At 40.1% G+C, this 24,284-nt stretch overlaps 1 pseudogene; it reads right to left on the reverse strand.

Annotated features, from left to right (window-relative positions):
- Positions 1-4,752: 4,752 nt before the first annotated feature.
- Positions 4,753-24,284, reverse strand: LOC149218169 (large ribosomal RNA subunit accumulation protein YCED homolog 1, chloroplastic pseudogene; annotated as a pseudogene).

Raw genomic sequence — 24,284 nt, forward strand, 5'->3', positions numbered from 1 at the left:
GAACTTTGATTTTCCATAACTTCTTCATATGAGCTCGGATTCGAGTGTCGTTCACATCGTTAGAATCAGGATGACGACCAATTCGATTTGAAGCTAAGTTTATCAAGATTCTACCACTTTGAAGTTTGAGCCTTTTTTACCATGCCACTGGTACTTTTTAGAGATCCACCTGGATCAATCCTCCTAGATCATCTTGGATCAGTTAGCTAATAGAAAATAGATTAGTTTTTAAGTAGGATTTTTTGGAAAGTTTTCTATTTATTTTCTAATCTAATTTGTCCAGAATCTGGCAGGGATTCATTGAAATCACAAGTTTGATTGGTGAACTCTTACAATTAAAGTGCCCAAGGGGATTTTGAGGGTGTTGAATCCATATATGAAGTAAAAAAATCAATTTAAACAAGACAAATCAAGATTTGACCACAAATTTTTTCACTAGTTTTCACCTAAAAATTTACCAAAAACTCTAAATAGTGTCACTTAAAAACTACTCCAAAATAGGGAATTACCTCACAAAAAAACCTCATTAACTACTATCTATTGATTAACCAACCAACAACACTAATGGAGACTTGTCATCCCTTTCTTGTTTATGCCAAAGGGAATAATCTCATCATTCCATCTCATTTTCTCGTTATTTTATTTGTAGTTTCCACAACATGACTGAAAACAAATTTTGAAAATCCTTTTAAACTTTGAATAACAAGATTATTAATATTGATTTAAAAAAAAAAAAAAACATTTCCTTGACAAAGTCTCTTACGATTTCCTTGAGGTATAGTCTTACAATTTTAGACGAGTTGTTATAATTTTGAATATCAAAATTGTTAAATTTAAATTTTTTAAACTACAAAAAATAATAATAATTATTTATTTTAATAGTGATATGTTGTACACTACCAAATTTCATAGTTACGTTTTTTGATATCGAATAGAATTCAACTTCGAACTTGGTAACAATGATTAGGGTTTCTAAGTTTCTTGCTATAGTTTTATCTTCCAGCGTAGAGCCAACCTCTTCCCTACATGGATACCCATGTCCAACTCTGTATCCATAACAAGATACAAAAAATTTATTCAGAGAAAGCTAACTGATATAGTACAACAACTCTCTCCTTTCTATGAGGAATATATCCGCGGAACTTCTCTTACCAAAGCATTGAAGTTGGAAGCAATGTGCAATGGTAAATGAACATAGGCATAAGAGTATACCATTATGATATTCTGCTAAAAGATATCATATATTTTGTGCAACTCGTTAGACAACTTATAACATTAGTCTATTTGAGACAACATTTTAGGCAACAAACTTTTTGTATGGCGACCCCAACCAAATGAAATAAACTCTTGCATAGAATGTCCTTTATTCCTTTCGATTTCACAAATACCACATCAAGGCTATCAATTTCACTATGATTGGAAGGGTGCGCCAGCATATTTTATTGTCTAATTATAAGACCATGTTGCTCCTCATGACATTTATCATCCTGTCTAGTACACCCCAAAAAATTGATGGGTAGCAGGGTCTTATGTTCAGTGAGAGGAGTAGCCTTCTTCAAGAAAAGGGGCACACAAGCTGGAAATCCAAGCTAAAAACCAACCTCTTCTCTTATTATTGAGCATACCCAAGATATTTTTTTAACACATACTGCAATAATAGTTGAAAATATGAATATATTGTAGCTAGATCGACCACAAAATACGCCAAGAGTTTGTTATGAGAGTTGAGAAAACTACACCCTAGTGAGCATTTCAAATGATAATGTTTCTTGAAAATAGAACAAAAAAACCGAAAAATTAGCTATAAACATAGTTTCTTCTAACAATAGAATAAAATTACCAGAAAAGTTGTTGTGAACACTTGATGAAGATATCCAAAAGTATTTGCACAAAGAAATGGGTGCACTCCAACCTCAAGTGCACATATCGTTGTCAATTGTTCCATGTTTTTGAAAAGTTGTCCCTGTGGCTTAACCCTTTTGAATTTTCAGAGGATAGTCTATCAGGTCCAACTCCTACTAGCATAATTGTATTATGCATGTTTGCAGATAGAAATGAATCCCCAAAATGTATGGCTTTATCATCCTGAAACCTCCTTATAAGTATTTAGGTGTTTCAACAGTGCCATGGAACCATAGTTATATTTCTTTCAATCTCTTTTTTGTCTTCATAGCTGATATGGGAGAAAAATTGAGGAAAGAAAGGTCAAATGTTTGAAATCCAAAGAAAACATTATGGCTCTCATTATTGATGTATGGAGGGGGATCCCATGTGATCACCTTTTGGTTCGATGATGTATCATTCCTGATGTACATTTGTATTGTATCACAGTGAAATGTGATACACATTTCCCCAAAAAATAACATTAAAAAAGTCATTGGTATGAAACAATAAGCTATTTGATAATTGCATAATATTTTGGATTCCTTACAAGAATCTTTTGGCAATTGATTTTATCTTCTTCTCTTTTCATTATGCATTATAACCATATTGATTGAATTTAAATGCAATCTAGTTCTACACTTCTTGACCAAGTACCCATTGAAGACTTTTGCAATAATTAATTCTTATTTTTCTCAAACTCCTCCTTTCATTTTTTATTGGATTCTTATTAATTGAACCAGTGGATACATTCCTATTTTTATGTTGGGATTATCTTGTCCTTGATTGTTCTTGTAGGATGATGAGTGACTATAAATTGGAGATGTTGAATGAAGGAATGCATGAATTCAATGTGGAATTTCATGAACCTCAAGAAAATATGTAAACATCCATATTATAGACCTATAATACACATATTGTGTATTTCATCCATCTTTGCAGCATGTATGTATGGCTATAATATTTATGTGGTTTACTTCTTTTCCCTAGAGAGCACGATTTCTTTTACTTTGGTGCATATGAAATTGAAAATTATAGCAATACTTCTGTTTTTTCATGGTACATCTCCAAGGTAATATATATACTTAGATATTAATTATAATCATGGGTGATTTCCTCCATCTCTGTAGTCTACATGAATTTTATTTTAAATAATCCAAACTATAAATTAATAGGTTGATGCAGCCTATAAAATAAACTCCCAGTTCTTCAGGATACCTATAGATGTTTGCTTTCCTGAGTAACCCAATTTTATCACGATAGTTATCACAAAGGCATAATTAACTTGTTATCACTTTCAAAAAATATCACATTAGCAATGAACTCTAAATATTTCAAGTCCAATTAAACCTTGGATCGTTTGGATGGTTTTGTAGAAAAAAGAGGCCATTTTAAACTCTGAAAATCTGGCCCATAAGCCCAATGTTTACTATCAATAATTGAAACTTTCCAACAAACCAATCTGACATGCATACCAAATCTAAGGGCAGTGGAGGTTCAAAATGTCCTTTAAAGAATAGAAGTAATTGTTTCGACTCTATCAGCCTGGATATTGCTTTTGTCAAAGCCACCAGTTTGGACATTGATAACTAAGATATACAACCTTTGAATATATTATAATTTAATATAGTATAGTTCTTACCATAACATTGTTAATGTAGATGACTTCACCTATTCCATTTATATATAAATTCCAATTTCTACAGGAAAAACAAGGAATACTATGCAAATACGACATGTCATATTCTGATAATCTAGAATCCGTTTGTCCACATAAATCTTATGGAATACATGACGACGAGGCAGGCAACAAAGTTCCTCTCCTCCATGAAATTTCCTTAAGCACATGACACACTCACTAACATCATCACCATCAGAAACAGAACAAGAACAAGATGACGAGGATGATGTCACTTGAAAGAGTGAAACAAGGAGCTCATATCCCATTTTATCTGCAATTTCTTTAGTGGTCATGGCCAACTCTACAAGCCTGGAGCCCAATTCACAACTTCTTCTTCAGCTTATGCGAATGACCTATAAGATAATAGCAAGCCCAATATGCTGCAAGTTATTAATAGTGTTTATCTATATAATATTGTCTGACATACCCATATATGCATGCCACATACTTGTCCTACAACACGTATATCAAAAATAGCTAATGCATCTTCTCTAGTATTTTAAAATTTCCAACATTCCATAGAGAATATAAGAAATAGAATAAACAACTAGATTGAAATAGAATGTAATTCTAGATTAATAAGAAACAAAAAAAGTACAAATTTATGATGGATTTTCATCATAGAAAAGAAATACAAATCATATCCTTTCCCATGCAGGATAATATCTCACATCATTGCCTGTAATATTCCATATGAAAGAGTGAAGCATGTAATTAACTTCCTTTTTTAGCAAATCCATTTCTATGGATTCTACTAATTGGTGAATTAAGATTTTTGTGGATTCTGCTAATTGGTGAATTAAGATTTTGAGGTTGGGCTACCCTTTCAACTTTTTTGAATACTTTGCATGTCCTGTTAAATCCCCAGGGATTTGGGAAGTTGATGATATCTTTGCATAAAGATGGCTTTCTCTGATTCATATAAGCATCATTTTTAAAAAGAAAAACCTATTTCCCTAAAAAAATCATAGTTGGGCTATCCTTTCAACTTTTTTGAAGACTTTGCATGTCCCATTAAATCCCTATGGATTTGGGAAGCTGATAATATCTTTGCATAAAGATGGCTTTCTCTGATTCATATAAGCATCATTTTTAAAAAGAAAAACCTATTTCCCTAAAAAAATCACAGTAAAACGGAAGTAAATACATGTTATGTTAACCATGTGAATAACATTTTACTGCTTTTGCATTTATTTCTTCAACGCCCCTAATAGCCCATAAGCAACATATTTGTTTTGGGTTCCACATGTGCAACTATTCCTATCGAGGTTAGTACCACAACTAAGACACAATCCTTTGCAATTTACATCATAAACACCATTGATAGTGAATTCAAGGTGCACGATATCACGAATATATATTGAAATATCTATTTCTTTCTCCTGTGCAGGGAAATGCATTTGGTCATCCAATTCAATCTTAGTCTCTTTTTCATCCTCACCAATTTCACCATCTCCCTTTACTTTTTCTACCCACGATACAATCCTAAGCGTCTTTTGAATGGGTGCCTTCAGAGGTATTTTGGTGAGCAGCAGGCAAAAGTTTGAGAATACACGCTCTGTTGTTGGCCCCCCACACCTGGTTCATTCATTACCATTAGAAACCCTCGTAATACTAAAAATAAAAGCAAGTAAACAACAAAAAGCTAAAACCCTTCCATTAGAGTTTAGATAGATTGTTAGGGTACGGAAAATTAGATATTTGCCTATTGCACATTAAGGTTATGAATGTCCAAATGATTCCATCAAGCTTCAAATCTCTCTTTCTCCAACTGAAATCGATCCAGATTTGAACCGGCATCCCCGAGGGATAATCTGTTCCTCCTCTCGTAACCCTAATGCCCAAGGAAGACATTGTGGACTTTGATATTTTGAAGGATAAATTAGAAAGGTCGAGTCTCTTTAGAGTAGTACAATACTCGAAATGGGTTTGGGAGGCGCTCGGCCTGTAGATTACGGCACCCTCCCATGGCACCTCCTCTGCTATTGAGACGCTGCCTTCTTCTGCAACACACCACATAGGCGGCGGCTTGCATTCTCTGTATAAAGGTATCAACCCCCTTTTCCCATCAAGCCTCGTCTTGCCACAAGAGATCCATGAGAAACTCTTGTGTTTTTTCATGCAACAGTGAAGATAATAGTGTCCGTGTAAATGTGTTAGAAAACCTGCACAGATGAATCTAGCTAGTAAAGGTTGAACACACAGCTTTGCAGAGCAAAAACACTAAAAGAAAATTGAAAGAAGAAAAGAATGATACATTCGAAAATGTGTTACAATGCTCATGATATAGCATCATTGGGTGAAGATCCCAAGGTAATGCACTATAGTGGTGATCAATGAGAAGACTCAACACCTACAACAAGTTTCGGAGATAACTAGTCAGTTGTGGAGTTAAAGAAGGAGCAAATCAAGGAGTAAATCATGCAAAAGGAATCTTGCATGCAGTCCCATGCTTAACTAAGAGTCTGCATGTAGGTGTGTAGTAGTTCCAACACCCCCCCTGAACACCACTATGGGAAAAAATAGAAAATGGGCCCTGGCAACTAAGGCCAAAGGTCACCCAAAATACAGTGCAACTTGTACTAAAATTGAGGAAAGAGGGAAAACCTCGTGGGAAAAACCCCCCCTCAAAATACAATGTAATCAAAAGAAAATAGGAAGAAAAATACAGTTGCTAAGCAATTGTGTCCTTCACTCCAAGACGATCGCGCAAAGAGAGAAACTTCTTCTCAGTGAATGGCTTGGTGAAGATGTCTGCAGTCTGTTCTGCTGAAGGACATAACTGCAAATCAATGACCCGATCATGTACTAAGTCTCTGATGTAGTGCATATGGATCTCTATGTGCTTCGTCTGCTGCTGCTGTGCTGGATCCCTGCAAAATTTGAGAGTGCTCTGGTTGTCACACCAGATGACAATGGGCTGGTGGAACTGGACGCCCAACTCAGTGAGGAAGTGCTGTAGCCACAAAGCCTGAATGGTGATGTTGACTACTCCTCGGTACTCAGCCTCAGCTGAAGAGAGAGCAATAGCAGCCTGCTTCTTGCTCGACCAATAGATAGGGCCAAATCCTAGACTTAGTGAATATTCGGAGGTGGACTTGCGATCAATGCTGTCTCCTGCCCAATTAGAATCTGTGAAGCCAAGGAGATTCAATGCAGTGCCTGCTGCATAGTGAATCCCGAAGGTGATGGTGCCCTGCACATATCAGAGGATGCGCTTGGCAGCATTCCAGTGTTGCTCATGCGGCTCCTGCATGTCTCTGGAAACTGCCCCTACTGCATATGAGAGATCTGGTCTGGAGTGGGTGAGGTACAATAAGCTCCCCACTAGCTGTCGGTAGAGAGTGCTATCAACTAATGGAGTGTCACCTCCATCCTCAAGGCGGACCCCAGGCAGAAAAGGAGTTGTTGCTGGCTTGCAGCCAGTCATGCGAAATCTCTGGAGGAGATCCCGTGCATACTTAGCCTGAGAGAGTTTGATGCCTGTGGCATTCTGGCTAATCTCAAGACCAAGAAAGAAGTGTAATGGACCCATGCCTGTCATCAAGAACCTATCATGCAAGGCCCTCTTGACTGTAGCAATGGCTGAAGCCGAGTTGCCAGTGATTAGGAGATCATCTACATACAAAACTAAGATAAGAAGAGAATCATGTGTCCTAAGCATGTAAACATTCAGATCAGACTTACATCTTTCAAAGTTTTGTGATAAGAGAAAAGAATCCATCTTCGCCTACCAAGCTCTTGGGGCCTGCTTAAGGCCGTAGAGAGATTTCTTCAGTCTGCAGACCAAAGATGAATCCTGAATGAAACCATGTGGCTGCTCCATGTAGATCTCCTCAGATAGGTCTCTGTGAAGAAAGGCATTCTTCACATCCATCTGATGTACTTCCCACCGCTGGGTAGCCGCAATGGCAAGTGTAAGGCGTATGGAATCCATCTTTGCTACTGGAGCAAAGGTCTCGTCATAATCAATGCCATGCACTTGTTGGAAGCCTTTGGCTACTAGCCTTGCTTTCCATCTGGTGATTTGCCCATCTGCAGCACTCTTGGCCCTGTAGACCCATTTGCATCGGACAAGTTTCCTTCCTGAAGGAAGGGGGACCAGATCCCAAGTCTGGTTCTTGAGGAGGGAGTTATACTCCTCCATGGCGGACTCCCAAGATGGATGCCCAGCAGCCTCAGCATAAGACTGTGGATCAGAAGACTGAACCAAATGACAATGCCAGGAGGGCAATGGTTCAGTGGCAGTGAGGACAAGAGGAGGCTCAATAAACTCTGAGCTAGTCCTCTGTAGATCAGAATTATCCCCCACAAGCCCATTTCTAGCACCTGGTTGGTCTTGTGCATATATCTCACGTAAGCTCCTTGTTCTCTGATTTATGACAGGGGAATATGATTCACTGCTGGAATCCTGATCTGGGCTTAGATGTGGATCATCATTTGCATGCACTAGATTTGTATCTGAAGACTCTGTCTTTGCATCTGCATGCTCTTCCTTGGCATCTGCATGATCTGAATCTACATCTGAGTGCACTGAGTCATCATCTCGGACATGAGGTAGATAAAAAGTGTCTGCATGCAGCGCTTGAGGTGCATGCAAGAGACTTTCCTCAAATTTGACACTTCGCTCAATGATGAGCTTGTCCGTATAGGGAATCAAGAGTCGATATCCCTTCACACCATCAGGGTATCCAACAAAGATGCACTCAATGCTCTATGGATCAAGAGCTTTCCTCTTTTCAGAGGGGATCCGGGCCCATGCTCGAGAGCCGAAAACACGGAGGTGAGTGACCTCTGGTTTAGTGTCGCTCCAAGCCTCAAAGGGGGTTTGATCCTTGACAAACCTATGAGGAGATCTGTTATGGATGTATTTAGCACAATTAAGTGCTTCGGCCCAGAGCTTATGACGCAGTGACTTGGCATGCAACATGCAGGAAGCCATCTCTTTGAGAGATCAGTTCTTTCTCTCAGCAACTCCGTTCTGCTGCGGAGTGTATGGAACTGTGTACTGCAGCTGTATGCCGGACTGAAGGCAAAGGTTCCGAAGTGCTGTGTTAACATATTCCCCCCCATTGTCTGTACGGAGGGCTTTGATCTTTCTCTCTGACTGTGTCTCAACTAGTGCTTTGAAATCTTCAAAGTGCTCAAAAACTTCAGATTTGTTCCTGAGAAGATACACACAAGTATACCGTGAGAAATCATCAATAAATGTAAGCACATACCTTGCTTTGTTGATGGAAGGATGAGGAAAAGGCCCCATGAGATCACTATGGATCAGATCTAGAGGAGAGGATGCTCTGTGAGTCTTGCTGGTGTCAAACTTTTCTCTGGGATGTTTGCCAAGAACACACCCTTCACAAACTCCTTTGGAGAAACTGATATTTGGCAAGCCTTCCACCATCTCATTCTTGCTTAGCTACTGCATATACCTGTAATTTAAGTGACCAAACCTCTCGTGCCAAAGCCTACTACTATCATCAACATGTGTAAGCAATAAGGAGGATTCAGATTCAATAAATTCAGAAAATGTATATAGTCTGGCTCCATTGTTTACCTCACCAGTTGCAATTTTGGCATTGCTATGTAGATCATATATGTTCACTGCATCTGGAGTGAATTCCACTCTCTTTCCGGTGCCGGAATGAGTGATCTGATAAACTGAAAGCAGGTTTACCGAAAGTTTTGGAACATGAAGCACATCTTCAAAGCTTCCGTGTAAAAGTTCCACTCTACCTTTTCTGGTGACCTCAATAGGTGAGTCATCTCCCATGAGGATGGGAGGTCCTTTGCATGCATCCAAAGAGGAATATACTTCCTTTGCAGTAGCCATATGATGTGATGCACCAGAATCTATAATCCATGCATCAGGAGAAGAATTAATTGCAACTAAAGCATGAAAATGTTACCTTTCCCGTGTGGCGGATCCTCAATTTTCTTCTTGGCGCCTTGAGGGATGTGGTCCCCAAGGTTGTGCTTCTGAAGGATTTCTACGATTTGGTCAATTTGTTTCTTCATGAAAGAGGATTCTGGATGGAATCCTCTTTGATAGTAGGTGCATCTGTTTCCTTTCTTCCATTTCTCATTTCTCGAGCCGGAGGATTCATTGAAGGGCTTGGTGTACCCTTCCTTCTTTGGATGGGAATGTGCTTTTCCTTTGTCTTTTTGCTGCTGATTTTTCTGATTTGAATCAGATCTGTGATTTTTATTGTGGCTGCCATCATGCACAGCAAGTGCATGTGCTTTTGGAGGTTTGATTTTCCCCATGCCAATGAGTTTATCTTGCTCAAAAATAAGGGACTCCATAAATTCTTTGAGAGAAGGCATAGTGTAGGATTTACCTGTTGCGAGCCTTACTGAATGAAATGTAGACACAAAGACAGAGTATTTCGGTCCGAGCTTTGACATAATAGAGAGAACTTCGCGACTCTCCTCCTTGGATTTGTCAATTCCACAACCCTTGAGTTGCAGCAATAGATCATTATATTTGGTGAAGAAGTCTTGAATTCTGTCATAGTTCCGTGGATCCAATGATAGCAGCTCCACTTCGAGCAGATGTCCTTTCATCTCATCTTGTTTCCCGTAGAGATCTTCAACCTTTTTCCAAATGTCATTGGGAGTATTGCAGGCAGATAGATGAAACTGCAACTCTGGAGAGATGCACATGCATATGGATCCGTGGGCCTCATCCATACGGTTGAGGTACTTGGATTTCTCTATGGCTGAAGTGGGTTCCACTTCTGTAGACATGGTAATCCTATACAAACCTTTATGACGAAGGTATTGAGCCATTTGGTCCTTCCATTCATGATAGTTGTACAGTGTTAGGATCGATGCTTTGGGAAACTCCATTTTTCTGTCGATCTTCGATCTCCAAGCTGTAATACTTGCAAAATAAAGTACTGGTGCACCTTTTATCTAGCAACCTGTGGGCTCTGATGCCATGTAAATGTGTTAGAAAACCTGCACAGATGAATCTAGCTAGTAAAGGTTGAACACACAGCTTTGCAGAGCAAAAACACTAAAAGAAAATCGAAAGAAGAAAAGAATGATACATTCGAAAATGTGTTACAATGCTCATGATATAGCATCATTGGGTGAAGATCCCAAGGTAATGCACTATAGTGGTGATCAATGAGAAGACTCAACACCTACAACAAGTTCTATAGATAACTAGTCAGTTGCGGAGTTAAAGAAGGAGCAAATCAAGGAGTAAATCATGCAAAAGGAATCTTGCATGTAGTCCCATGCTTAACTAAGAGTCTGCATGTAGGTGTGTAGTAGTTCCAACAGTCCGGGGTTTGAACTCAAAGCTCTGTTCTCCGCGTGGACGATTGCGATCTTAAATAGCAATGTAGTACTCAATGCCATCCCATACAATGAAATTCAATGTGCGAGATAACGATTGACAAATGGAGCATCGACCTCGTGACATTGAACCACTTAGTTCATGAAAATGATAAGGTTTTGGAATTTGCTGAAGACATATGTCATCTCCTACACATTGAAAGCCTTAGTTTGTTGCAACAGAGTAGATATCTATGGCCATAGTCATATGCGGGCAAACATCAACCACACACCATAAATCTGATTATCCGCAAATGAATAGGATAGCATCAGGTAAATTTTCATTATAAAATTTCGGAACAGGATAGAAAAATTAAATGTTTGTATGAGCTTCTTTCCCTCCATGCTGGGATGCTTGCGATTTATAACAAACCGCAGGTCTCGACTTCAAATTTCACCAATAATTCTAGAAATTCCATACTTGTGCCCCAAACTTCTGTGAAAGTATCATTCATTTCAGGAAATGCTCCTCAAGATACAAGGTGCGGGTAACATTAATTTCAAGGGATGGCCGTCGATACTAAGCTGCATGGAGCATTAATTTCAGGGAATGATCGTCAAGGTCCTGTTGAGGGCCCCGAAGTCGGGTCGACAACAAGGGGGATACCCACCCGGTCCGGAAGCTGGTTGGCGGCTCCTTGCCCGTTTGGAGTAGCGGGTCCGATTGGGGGTAATGGGACCAGTTTCCCAATGTGAAGGGTGTGCGTGTGTGTGTAGAGTTTGATGATATTAATCTAAAAGGTTTCTCTGAACTAGTCTTAATTCTAACAGCTAAATTACTTCTATACTAATGTACTCTAATGAAGAGAAACAATACATCTAATCTACGCTAACCCGGGGTGTTCTCTTTTGTTATGCGATCTAGAAAGATTTCTAACAACAGCTAGTAATAAAGATCATTCAACTGTTATCAGAATATAAATCGATAAAGATAAACCATTCTGCATAAGAAGTTAGGCAGAGTAGTTGTGAACAGCATATCGCATAATCAGTTTTCTATATGTCAAGCATAAATAAATGACTCCACCGTACAGAAGTGCCAAATGGTAATATAGACATTCATACAGTAACATATAAAGAACTCAGCTGTATATCACTTTAGGGATACTAGCAGAATTTAGTCAAGAGATAAAAGTACCATTTATGACTGATTTCACTAATAAACTTCAAGCAATAATGATTTACTTCTACTTGTTTCTAATATCTGCTAAGAGTACAGAAGTGCAACATCAGTAACAGACATTAAAATGCAAACATAAATAAATCTCGATCCATCCATTCATCAAAAACCTCCTCTGAGGGTGCAGAAGTGCATGTTCTGAGGACAAGTTTTTTGACAGATTTCCGGACCCTTCTCCAAATGCCATGAGAAGGGTTAAATACTACTAGCTAATTGATCTTAATTACACGAATTTAGGGAATCGGCTTCAAATGACCGCCCTTTACTGAAAGCAAATTTATTTCTAAAACTTTAAATCTAATTTCTGACCGTTTCTGTATATTATCTTTAGTGCTGTCAACAGCGCAACGCTTTCCTGGGAAGAGTCGGCTAGCTGCCTTCTTCTTTTGCTCGGAGATAAAAGTGGAAATAACAAGAGCTGGCACCTCCTTCTGACAGACCAGAAGATATTTTCGAAAAGCTTTCTCTAGCTGGGTGTATTCGCCGCGTGTATACTTAGCACAACCCAGGTTCTTCTCGAACTGATTTTGCTGTTGCTGTTTCGGTTTCCGGTCGTGCGAATGACTGAGTGGGTTAGGAGTCGCGCTGTATGGACAATCCCCTGTTTCGAGAATTGTTTCTGCTCTTTGTTCCAGGCTTTTCTGGAGCGTCCTCCTTCTTTTGCGTTTCTCTTTTTGCTTTACCCAGTCTGAGCTTCAAGATCTTTTGTGAACACGCTGCTTTTGTGCGCCTTTGACTCTGAGTCTTGGATAGTCTAATTTCATCAGTGCTGGTTGTGTGATAGTCTGGAATCCGCGGTCCTGCTGCATGCGGCATTCGTTTGCGGAGGCATCTTCTCTCTGCTATTTGATTGGCGCTTTCCCCTTTCTCTCAGATGTTTCCTGCATATAGATTTATATCAGTTGCGTGTCTTGCAGTCTACGCAAAGAAGAAGGGAAATGAAAAGATTGACATAAAAAGCATTAAACTCTAATGAATGCATAATCCTGACATGCATCATGACTTGACTCTTTGATAAATGCGATGCAATCATTCCTTGATACTCAAGCATGCGGTCATTAATTTCCTTTAAGGCGCGTGCTTGGTCTTGGGTTTATCGTGTGATGAGTCTTTTCAGATCGCAGATCACAGATCGCAGTTTACTGATATCGCAGATCGCAGTCATCGCAGATCGCAGTTTTTGTTCAATGGTTCATGGTGCGATAGCGTGATGTTTGCGATGTGCGATGTCGCATATCGGCGATCGGTGCTTCTTGGAGGTTCTCCTTTTAGAGCGCGCTTGAGATGCATGCGACGCGATGAACTTCGCGTCGCTCTTTCGCAGTTTTACTTTTCGCTCTTTAAGTAATGCTTCAACCTTTCTTTGCGATGCGATTTAAGCCTTAGGGAGAAAAATACAAAAATTTAACAAAATATTTTTTGGGATTTTTTGTTCAGGGTCCCCCCTTTGCTCGACGTTATTGCTAATATCATGCAAAGAGGGGGGGTTGTTGGTGACCACAACAATGGCGATTCACTGTGAAGAACCAGTTATCTCTGCTTGTTCTATTGCATTTTCACTTCCAAAACAGAAAAATTTTCTTATGTCTAAATTTTTTTATGGACGGGTAGAGTATTACCCCTTATCCTGTCAATGATGTTTCGTCACAACTTTTTATTTCATTCCGATTGTTTGCTTCCTCTGGGTTATTTCTTGTATTCACACCTAGACATTACTCTGTCTTTTCAAAGACAAAATAAGGTCTTCTCTGTGTACTAGCTTTGTAAAGTATGCTCATTTGTCGTAGGTAGAGCCTCTGCTGCTCGCAAGCGTCCATAGCCTCGACAGGGTTACCATATTATCCAGCAATGATCCTTTTTCCTGCTTGAGGTTATTTACAACATTCCAGAGAAAAATCCTTTTGACACTTTTCTTTCTTTTTTAATTTTTTATTCTCTAAAGAACAATGTCTTGGTTTGGTGGCCAAATTATGACACAGTCATTCACTTGATTTACACTTTTGCTGAACAAGCTGGCTCACGATGAGACCCCTTGTCTTTTGATTGCAACAATCTTGAGTCGTTGCCCTGTTTTGATAGACAGTAGTGGCAAAGTCAGCAAGTTATAATATCTGTGATCATGATAAGCCGGCTCGTGATGAGACCTCTTATTCTTTGAGATATAGTGTTTTCTTGGATTGTTTCTCTGGATGCTGCGATTTTCCTTAACAGGGAGGAAGTCGTTGTTTTTCCTTAAGAAAGCTCTGGACGACAATAATAGAGTTTAAGAACAACAGTTTTGCAGAGAATACTTATTTTGCTATTGATGATACTTTTCATTGCGTTGGCATAAAACAATTTTTTGCCAAAAGTTACTTTCATCCCAGATTTCTTTGTGAAGTTGAAACTAACATCATATTCAGGCTAAAGTTAACTCTATCTGTCAATAATAAAAGTCAGATTTTTCGAAAAGTTTTGCTATTTATACAAGTGAAATCAAAATCTGATAGAGAAATGGTATATTCTTCATAAATACAATTTATGATCATTCACAACCAACCTTATTTATAAAAAACTAAAACTAAAATAAAACTAAAATTATCCTACAAAAATTAGAAGGATAACCTTCTATGGAAAATACATTTTGAGGATTTGTCCATTTACAGGAAGAGAATCTCTTCTGCCTGTCAAGTCCTGCAACACAAAAGTCGACGGGCCTATGACCTCTACAATCTGAAAAGGACCAAGCCACTGCTTCTGGAATTTCGTATGTTTTCCCTTTTCTTCATGTGCCTTATCCCACTTCAAAACTAAATCTCCCATCTGAAAGTTTTTTCTGGTCATTATGTTCGAATCAAAAGAGGATTTTATCAGCGCTTGGTGGTGAGCATGGGTTTTCTTGGCCTGTTCTCGTTGTTCTTCTAGCTTGATTATTTCCGTTTGCCTTAGTTGTAAGGGAGAAGTGGATACTTCATCAATGTATTGTACCAAGGACAAGGAGGGAATGACTAAGTGAGTAGGAACAACTGCTTCTCTCCCGTAAACTAAATTAAAGGGAGAAGTGTCGATAGAGGCTTTCTTTGTAATTCTGTCTGCCCATAGGGCGTTTACTAGCGCTTTATGCCAATTCTTTTGGTTTTGGTCGACTGTCTTTTTGATAATCCTGATTAGGTTCTTGTTCGTTGATTCAGCCAACCCATTACCTTGCGGATAGTAGTTGGCAGAATACTTCAGTTTGAACCCTCTTTTGAGCACGAACTCAGTCATGGTATTTCCAGAAAAATATGAAGCATTATCGAATATTAAGGCCGTTGGCAATCCAAACCTAGTAATGATAAACTGATCTATGAATTCAATAATGTTTTCAGAATTAGCTGTCTTGAGAGGAACTGCCTCTACCCATTTAGTAAAATAGTCAGTTGCCGTGAGGATATACCTATGCTGTTTAGAGGAGTGAGGAATGATCTCACCTATTATTTCCAGGCCCCATTGGCTGAACGACTGTTCGATGTTAACCGGCTGCAGTGGCATGGATGACTTCTTTTGTTTTCCTGCAGCAGTCTGGCAGACTTGGCATTTTCTCACGTGATTGTACGAGTCTTTGAACATCGTGGGCCAGTAGTATCCTGCACGTAAGATTTTGTGCGCGGTGGTTTCTCCAGCGTAGTGTCCACCTGCTGGTCCATCGTGGAGTTCCCGCAAAACCTTTTCGGCTTCAGTTTTCTCAAGACATCTAAGAAGCACAGAATCATAATTTCTTTTAAACAGGACATCATTCACGAGTTGGTATTGTTTGGCTTTTAATCTCAGGGCTCTCTTCTTGATGTGATCCAGGTGAAATGGAGCATGCCCGTTCTTCAGGAAATAAATGATGTTAGCATATAATGATTCTGCGTCGTTTAGGCTTACCTCATACGCGTGTACCTCTTCAGACGATTTTTCGGGGATTTGCGATGCTCCAGCTAACATCTTGCAGAAGCCTTGGCCTCGAACGATGTGTGCCGGCTTGATCTCCAGGTCGTATTCTTGCAAGGCGGTGATCCAATTCGCTCTCTTTTCGCCCAAATCCTTCCGTATCAGGAGATTTCTTACCGCTGGGAACGGTACTATGACCTTGGTATGGGCCTTTAGCAAGAATGGTCTGAAATATTTAATCGCTTTAAAAACGGCATATGCCTGTTTCTCTACGTCTGAATATTTCAGCTCAGCACCTTGTAAGTTTGAGCTAAAGAATGCGATCGGAGCTTCTACCTTTTCTTGATTCGCTTGAGTCAAGATTGCAGCATAAGAATTCTCTGAGGCAAACGTGTATAAGACAAAAGGCTCTGAAAAGTTTGGGGTTGCTAGAGATGGAGCGTTGATGATGGCTTGTTTGATTAAGTTAAATGCTTCGTGCTCGTCTAGACCCCATTTAAAGTTTGAATTCTTTTTTATCATTTTTTGTAAAGGAGAAATAATACGTGAAAAATCTGGGACAAATCTTTTGACAAAATTGATCTGTCCTTGGAAAGATTGCATGGTCTTTTTGTTATGGGGCATGGATATCTCGGAAATTTCTTTGATTCTGTCAGGTTCAATGTGAATGCCAGGTTTGGACACTATGAATCCTAGCAATTTTCCTTCACTCAACGCGAAAAAAGATTTCCTCGGGTTAAGCGAGATCCCATACCTTAAACATCTTTGAAAGATTTGCTTCAAATCTTTGAGGTGGTCGTTTTGGTTCTTGGAGTACACAGTTATATCATCCAGGTAAATCACTACCGATTTGTTGACTAAACCTTTAAACGCGATGTCCATGGCCCTTTGAAAAGTAGCACCAGCGTTGATCAGACCGAACGGCATTTTCTGATACGCGTAGGTACCCCATTTAGTTCGGAAGGTGGTTTTTAACTGATCATCTGGGTGTACCAACACTTGGTTATATCCTGAAAATCCGTCCAGGAAAGACATTAACTCTGAGCCTGCGACTGCCTGTAATATTTGCTCCATAGGTGGGAGGGGAAAATTGTCTTTCTGACAGGCTTTGTTGAGGTTCCGGAAGTCAATGCAGATTCTAATATCTCCGTTTTTCTTTCTAACGGGTACCATATTGGATACCCATTTGGAATGTCTGACCGGGAAGATTATTCTGGCTCTCAACAATTTATTCAGCTCAGTTTTTATCTGACTTTCCAAGTTGGGGTGGATTTTTCTGAGTTTCTGCTGGACAGGTTTCTCGTTGTCAATCATGGGGATAGTGTGTTGAATGATAGAAGTGTTGTAAGTCTTCAGCTCATCGTAATTCCAGGCGAAGACGTTTTTGTACTGTCGTAGAAGACGGATATATGCTGATTTTTCTTCAGGAGCCAGGCCTTGGCCTAGATTAACGTTTTGCGGCTTCTCATCGGTTCCTAGGTTCACTGATTCGTAGTTCAGAGTCGAACTGTAAAGTTTGGCATTAGCTGACCTTTTGAACCGACTTTTCAAGTCGTATAAGTCTTCTAGTTTGACCACCGATTTGGGTATGGCATTATCAGTGTTATTTTGTTGTATCTGGTGATCATGACAGTCTTCGTCGATTATCTGGTTTGAGTAGGATCCTTCGGAGGTGAGGAAACTTACGATGTCTGGGTCGTCGTTGAATACTCTCCAGTTAGTGATGTTGTCAGGGATAGACGGTTTAAAAATAAATTCTATCGAAAACCTATCTGGACTAAAGTCTTCGGAGGGAATGAGTTTGGAGGCTACGTTAGCTAACAGGTCTGCGCTTGCGTTGTGAAGTCTTGAGATTGACGAAATATTGAACGCTGTAAAATGTGCAGTGAGATCTTGTACTAAAGATTGATAGTGCTTTAAATGACTAGACAGGCAGTGTATGGTGTTACGTACCTGTTTGACGACGATCTCGGAATCTCCAAAGACTTGAAGATATTTGACGTTGCAGCCGATTGCTTTGTATAGGCCTTGCACCAAGGATTCGTATTCCTCTGTGTTGTTCGTGCAATCGAACTCCAGTCTGCATGTGAGCATGGTCTTATTTCCGTCAGGGCTAATCAAAACGCATCCTGCTCCCGCTCCCTCGTTGGATTTAGAGCCATCAAAATATAATTTCCAAAATAAAGAAGTATTTACAGGGTTATCTAAGAAACTAACACATTTTGAATCATCAGTCTGGGAAAAGTTTTCTACTTGGGACAAGACTAAATTTTCTAAATATGGTGATATGTGAGCATTGAAATTTCCGAGGAAAGAGTCTACCGAGTAGTTGCCTATGATGCTGTTGTTGTATGCTATGGCTTCATTCTCTCCTTCCAAATTCGTCACTATGTATTTTTGGTGCAATTCTCGTTCAACCTTTATTTGATTTGGTTTCCCATTGAAGGGTAACCACATGTGCGACCAGTCGGTCGAAAAGTATCCGTGGAGTTTCTCGGACCAGTCCCTGCTAAGAATCAGGCCATAAAATTCAGGGATGTTAGCCACTAGGATGTCGATAACTTGGCATACCTTGGGGTTAGACGACAGTCTTATGGTCACTTGATTCAGTTCGCCTATCACTTCGACTTGTGATCGATCAAGTTGAACTATGCGCACTGCGGATTTTTGCGGTTGAACGTTGAGCTTGGCACATATTGACTTGGGTAGAATATTGGTTGAAGCACCAGAATCAACCAAGCAGTTGTGCACGTTTCTGTTAAATATTTCATAAGTGAGGAGGAAAGGAGGAGTATGAGATCTCGATCTCCCTCCAAACAAAGCGATGTCATTTGGATCGATTTTATTGATCGTGTTGATTGGAGGTCTTCCTATATTATGGGAAGCTACGGCTGTAGGTAAAGGCGTAGTAGGTACGGCGTGTAACTCTTTCATCATGATTTTCTGTTGGTGTTTCAATTTGCTCAACTCGTACAGGGTGATATTAGCCCTAGTCTTTTTCATGTCATCGATGATGTTATACTCCATTTCATCCGACACTATTAGTGTCTTTGATGGAGGCGTTTGCTCTGATTGGACTGGGCTAAAAGAGGTCGCTTTAGCAGTTGTTTTCTTTGGTGCGACCCTTTCTTTTGCTGCAGGGCTTGCGCCCTTCTGTTTTGGGATATTCTGGGGAGGATCAAGCTGATTTTTGCTTCGTGTGCTGACCGGAAGTGCTTCTTGATCTTCCTCTTGTGGGAGGATGAAATCCCACATTCCTTGCAGTTCCACCACCTCTTCATCGTTGGTCTGCGTTTCGATGGTGCTCTCTTCTTCTTCTTCGTCAGATTCCACGTTTGAGACCACGTTGGGTGGCTTCGTCTCCATAGGAGGATTTCTCTTAAAACTCCTAAAAGGCTTTCTTGGGGACGACTCTGCTACTTTTTTCCTTATGTCAATCATCTCATTGGACATGGCCTTTAATACCTTTTGTAATCCTTCCATGTCGAAAGGATCTTTCGTTTGCTTCTTCTTGGTGTCTTCTTTGAAAGAGATTTTCTTAGATTTACGCTCTTCGATTGTAGATCTCTTTTCTAGGGCTACTACGCGTCTTTCAACTGCCAACGCCTCAGCCAAATTTTCGACTAAGGTTGTCTTGCTCGCCCTATCTACGAAGATGGCCAAGTTTGAAGGTAAGGTCGTGATGTACCATTCGCATCTCACTTCCTCGCTGGGTTGAGAAGCAACGGGGATCTTGTTGAGGATCTTGTTGAACCGTAAGTTAAAATCTTTAATGGGTTCTCTAGCCTCAGCTTTGAGATTGGATAAATCGTTGATCAGTGTCGCTGTCGATCTATCATCGCCGAATTTGGCGAGAAATTGATTTTGAAAAATGTCCCAGCTGGTGATAGATCTGGAGGGCAGCGAAAAGTACCATGACCCGGCTGTCCCTTGCATTGTATAGGGGAAAAGTCGGACCACGGCATCTTCGTTGGTAACTCCGTTGAGATTAACAGAAAGCATGAAATTATTGATATGTTCTTCAGCTAGCATTCCTGTTTCTGGATTGAATTTCGGCAGCCATTTCTCAGGATGGGCAGGTATTGGACTTAGGGGTGGAGGCATTAAAACCGCCCCAGGATTGTTCCATGGAGATTGGGCCATCGCTGAGTGACTAGTTAACAAAAGTGCAGAAGATGATCTTTGATGTTGAGATGATGGAGATGTTACGATCTTCGATGTTTGCGGAGGAAGGGTTGTGGGAGATGGATGAGTGTTTTGAGGTGACGACGTGGGTGGTAGACTTCGCGGAGAGGGAGTTGAAATGGACAAAGTGGATGAAAGAGTCTCGCTGTCAGACTCTGGAAGTGCTTTCCTTGCTCTTTTCCTAGTAGGGAGAGGGGTTTCAGTTGGCTGGATGCCAAACTTTTCACTCTTCAATCGGGTCAGGGGATGAGCAGGGCTGTACTGCGAAGTCAAGCTGCCTTTAGATTTATCAGACTTCTGGGTGAAAATAGAGAATCCCTGGAGTTTACGGATCAAAGTTTGAACTTCAGGGGGATCGATAATAGGACGGTCTGATGTATCGGGGTGTATAGCAGCGGTGGATGTCCGAGCGACTTCTAGTTCCGAGTTTAGTCGTACTGGAGAAGTCGGGGAAGTTGGTGAGGGTGATTTGCTCTCAGAATGGTATTTGGATTTTGAATTATGCGCCATTCATAGCTCGAGCCCTCCTTCTAGCGCCAGAAATGTTGAGGGCCCCGAAGTCGGGTCGACAACAAGGGGGATACCCACCCGGTCCGGAACCTGGTTGGCGGCTCCTTGCCCGTTTGGAGTAGCGGGTCCGACTGGGGGTAATGGGACCAGTTTCCCAATGTGAAGGGTGTGCGTGTGTGTGTAGAGTTTGATGATATTAATCTAAAAGGTTTCTCCGAACTAGTCTTAATTCTAACAGCTAAATTACTTCTATAATAATGTACTCTAATGAAGAGAAACAATACATCTAATCTACGCTAACCCGGGGTGTTCTCTTTTGTTATGCGATCTAGAAAGATTTCTAACAACAGCTAGTAATAAAGATCATTCAACTGTTATCAGAATATAAATCGATAAAGATAAACCATTCTGCATAAGAAGTTAGGCAGAGTAGTTGTGAACAACATATCGCATAATCAGTTTTCTATATGTCAAGCATAAATAAATGACTCCACCGTACAGAAGTGCCAAATGTTAATACAGACATTCATATAGTAACATATAAAGAACTCAGCTGTATATCACTTTAGGGATACTAGCATAATTTAGTCAAGAGATAAAAGTACCATTTATGACTGATTTCACTAATAAACTTCAAGCAATAATGATTTACTTCTACTTGTTTCTAATATCTGCTAAGAGTACAGAAGTGCAACATCAGTAACAGACATTAAAATGCAAACATAAATAAATCTCGATCCATCCATTCATCAAAAACCTCCTTTGAGGGTGCAGAAGTGCATGTTCTGAGGACAAGTTTTTTGACAGATTTCCGGACCCTTCTCCAAATGCCATGAGAAGGGTTAAATAATACTAGCTAATTGATCTTAATTACACGAATTTAGGGAATCGGCTTCAAATGACCGCCCTTTACTAAAAGCAAATTTATTTCTAAAACTTTAAATCTAATTTCTGACCGTTTCTGTATATTCTCTTTAGTGCTGTCAACAGCGCAACGCTTTCCTGGGAAGAGTCGGCTAGCTGCCTTCTTCTTTTGCTCGGGAGATAAAAGTGGAAATAACAAGAGCTGGCACCTCCTTCTGACAGACCAGAAGATATTTTCGAAAAGCTTTCTCTAGCTGGGTGTATTCGCCGCGTGTATACTTAGCACAACCCAGGTTCTTCTCGAACTGATTTTGCTGTTGCTGTTTCGGTTTCCGGTCGTGCGAATGACTGAGTGGGTTAGGAGTCGCGCTGTATGGACAATCCCTGTTTCGAGAATTGTTTCCGCTCTTTGTTCCAGGCTTTTCTGGAGCATCCTCCTTCTTTTGCGTTTCTCTTTTTGCTTTACCCAGTCTGAGCTTCAAGATCTTTTGTGAACACGCTGCTTTTGTGCGCCTTTGACTCTGAGTCTTGGATAGTCTAATTTCATCAGTGCCGGTTGTGTGATAGTCTGGAATCCGCGGTCCTGCTGCATGCGGCATTCGTTTGCGGAGGCATCTTCTCTCTGCTATTTGATTGGCGCTTTCCCCTTTCTCTCAGATGTTTCCTGCATATAGATTTATATCAGTTGCGTGTCTTGCAGTCTACGCAAAGAAGAAGGGAAATGAAAAGATTGACATAAAAAGCATTAAACTCTAATGAATGCATAATCCTGACATGCATCATGACTTGACTCTTTGATAAATGCGATGCAATCATTCCTTGATACTCAAGCATGCGGTCATTAATTTCCTTTAAGGCGCGCGCTTGGTCTTGGGTTTATCGTGTGATGAGTCTTTTCAGATCGCAGATCGCAGATCGCAGTTTACTGATATCGCAGATCGCAGTCATCGCAGATTGCAGATCGCAGTTTTTGTTCAATGGTTCATGGAGCCATAGCGTGACGTTTGTGATGTGCGATGTCGCATATCGGTGATCGGTGCTTCTTGGAGGTTCTCCTTTTAGAGCGCGCTTGAGATGCATGCGACGCGATGAACTTCGCGTCGCTCTTTCGCAGTTTTACTTTTCGCGCTTTAAGTAATGCTTCAACCTCTCTTTGCGATGCGATTTAAGCCTTAGGGAGAAAAATACAAAAATTTAACAAAATATTGTTTGGGATTTTTTGTTCAGGGTCCCCCCTTTGCTCGACGTTATTGCTAATATCATGCAAAGAGGGGGGGTTGTTGGTGACCACAACAGGTCCCAAGTTGTAGGTCTCTGTTCGAACTTATTCACTCTCGTCAGGTTAGCATACTGAAACCATGCCTTGCCAGTCTACAGGAGAAGGAGAAGTAAATTTGGAAGGGAGAGGAGTATGGCCAGATGGTGTAGGTGGATGGTGTAGGTAGGCCTTTGTAGAAATGTAGTTTGACAGATGGCAAGATGGAAAGGTAAACACATGTCACTATTGTATTGGCCAGAAAGGCGAAATCCAAACACTCTAATTGGCTGGGTAAACAACATTTGCCCACCCAAAGCTAGCAAAATTAACGCCTATATTAAAATAGAGATAAATGTCTATGAATAAAAACCTTATTCTATATATTTTCAAATATATATATTCTAGTTAATTATTAGAGTGGTCAAGATTAACGCTAAAAAAATAAAGATGAACCATTCACGAGCGAGCCCACTATGGAAAGCTGAAGATGAACCATTGATGAGAGAGCCCACTTTCGAAAGCTGAATTACATAATTGACGCGAAAAGATATTTAGAAAACCAGAATCATAATCACATTTTAACACACTCCATTGACAAAAACTTCAAATAAATAAACCAAAATTTTGGATTGATCTGCCCCGCTTTCTTTCTCAACAAACATAACTTTTTATTCGGGGACGTCGCCACCTTATAATGCGGTGAGTCACCATTCGTGTGAACCGGTCCTACAACAAACCAAACCTTGTAGGAAGAGTTTTTTTTTTTTCTTCAGTACGAAAAAAAGAAGAAGCAAGATTTATATTAATATAAAATATATTTACATAAGAGAGGTGTTATAAAGAGCAATAACATATTTCTATAGCTGGAATATTTTGCTGATAAGATAAAAACCGATCAGGACCATCATAGAAGCATAGGAAACAAAATTCTCTGTATCAAAATTTGGATCAGAAAGATAGACAGATAGCGAGGAGCCAAAAACACATATATATACCAGTCCCAACACTCATATGGGTCAGGGGATAAACAACGTACCTATATGTGAAAGCAGAAGGCGATGATTCAAGAGAAAGCAGAAACCAGTAGAAAGCTAGGTACCTGGAAGGGTGAAATCTTCTATCAGATATATTGAGTCTTGTATTTGTACCTCCATTTTCCATATACCAGGATCTATTGCAAGGCCCTTCTTTGACAAGTTGTCCGCCTGAGAATTCAGAGACCTGTCCACATGGCTGATTGTGAAAGTCGGATTACTGTTCCATAGCATTTTTATCCTATTAATCCATCCAATGAGTATGGGATTCTTGTTTATTAGCTTCCCTGAAGCCAATCCTATTATGTTATTGGAATCCCCATATATCTGCAGCGATTGAATATTCAAGAAAGAGCTAATCTGAAGAAGGCCCACCAAGGCCATTGCCTCAGCCTTATTGTTTGTACCACGACCACCATTCCAAAATATGGAGTAATGAAGATCTTCGGACAT

This window comes from Pinus tabuliformis, chromosome Q (assembly GCF_031772625.1).
Source record: "Pinus tabuliformis cultivar Carrire ecotype Pingquan chromosome Q, CPIR1, whole genome shotgun sequence".
NCBI lineage: Eukaryota > Viridiplantae > Streptophyta > Pinopsida > Pinales > Pinaceae > Pinus > Pinus tabuliformis.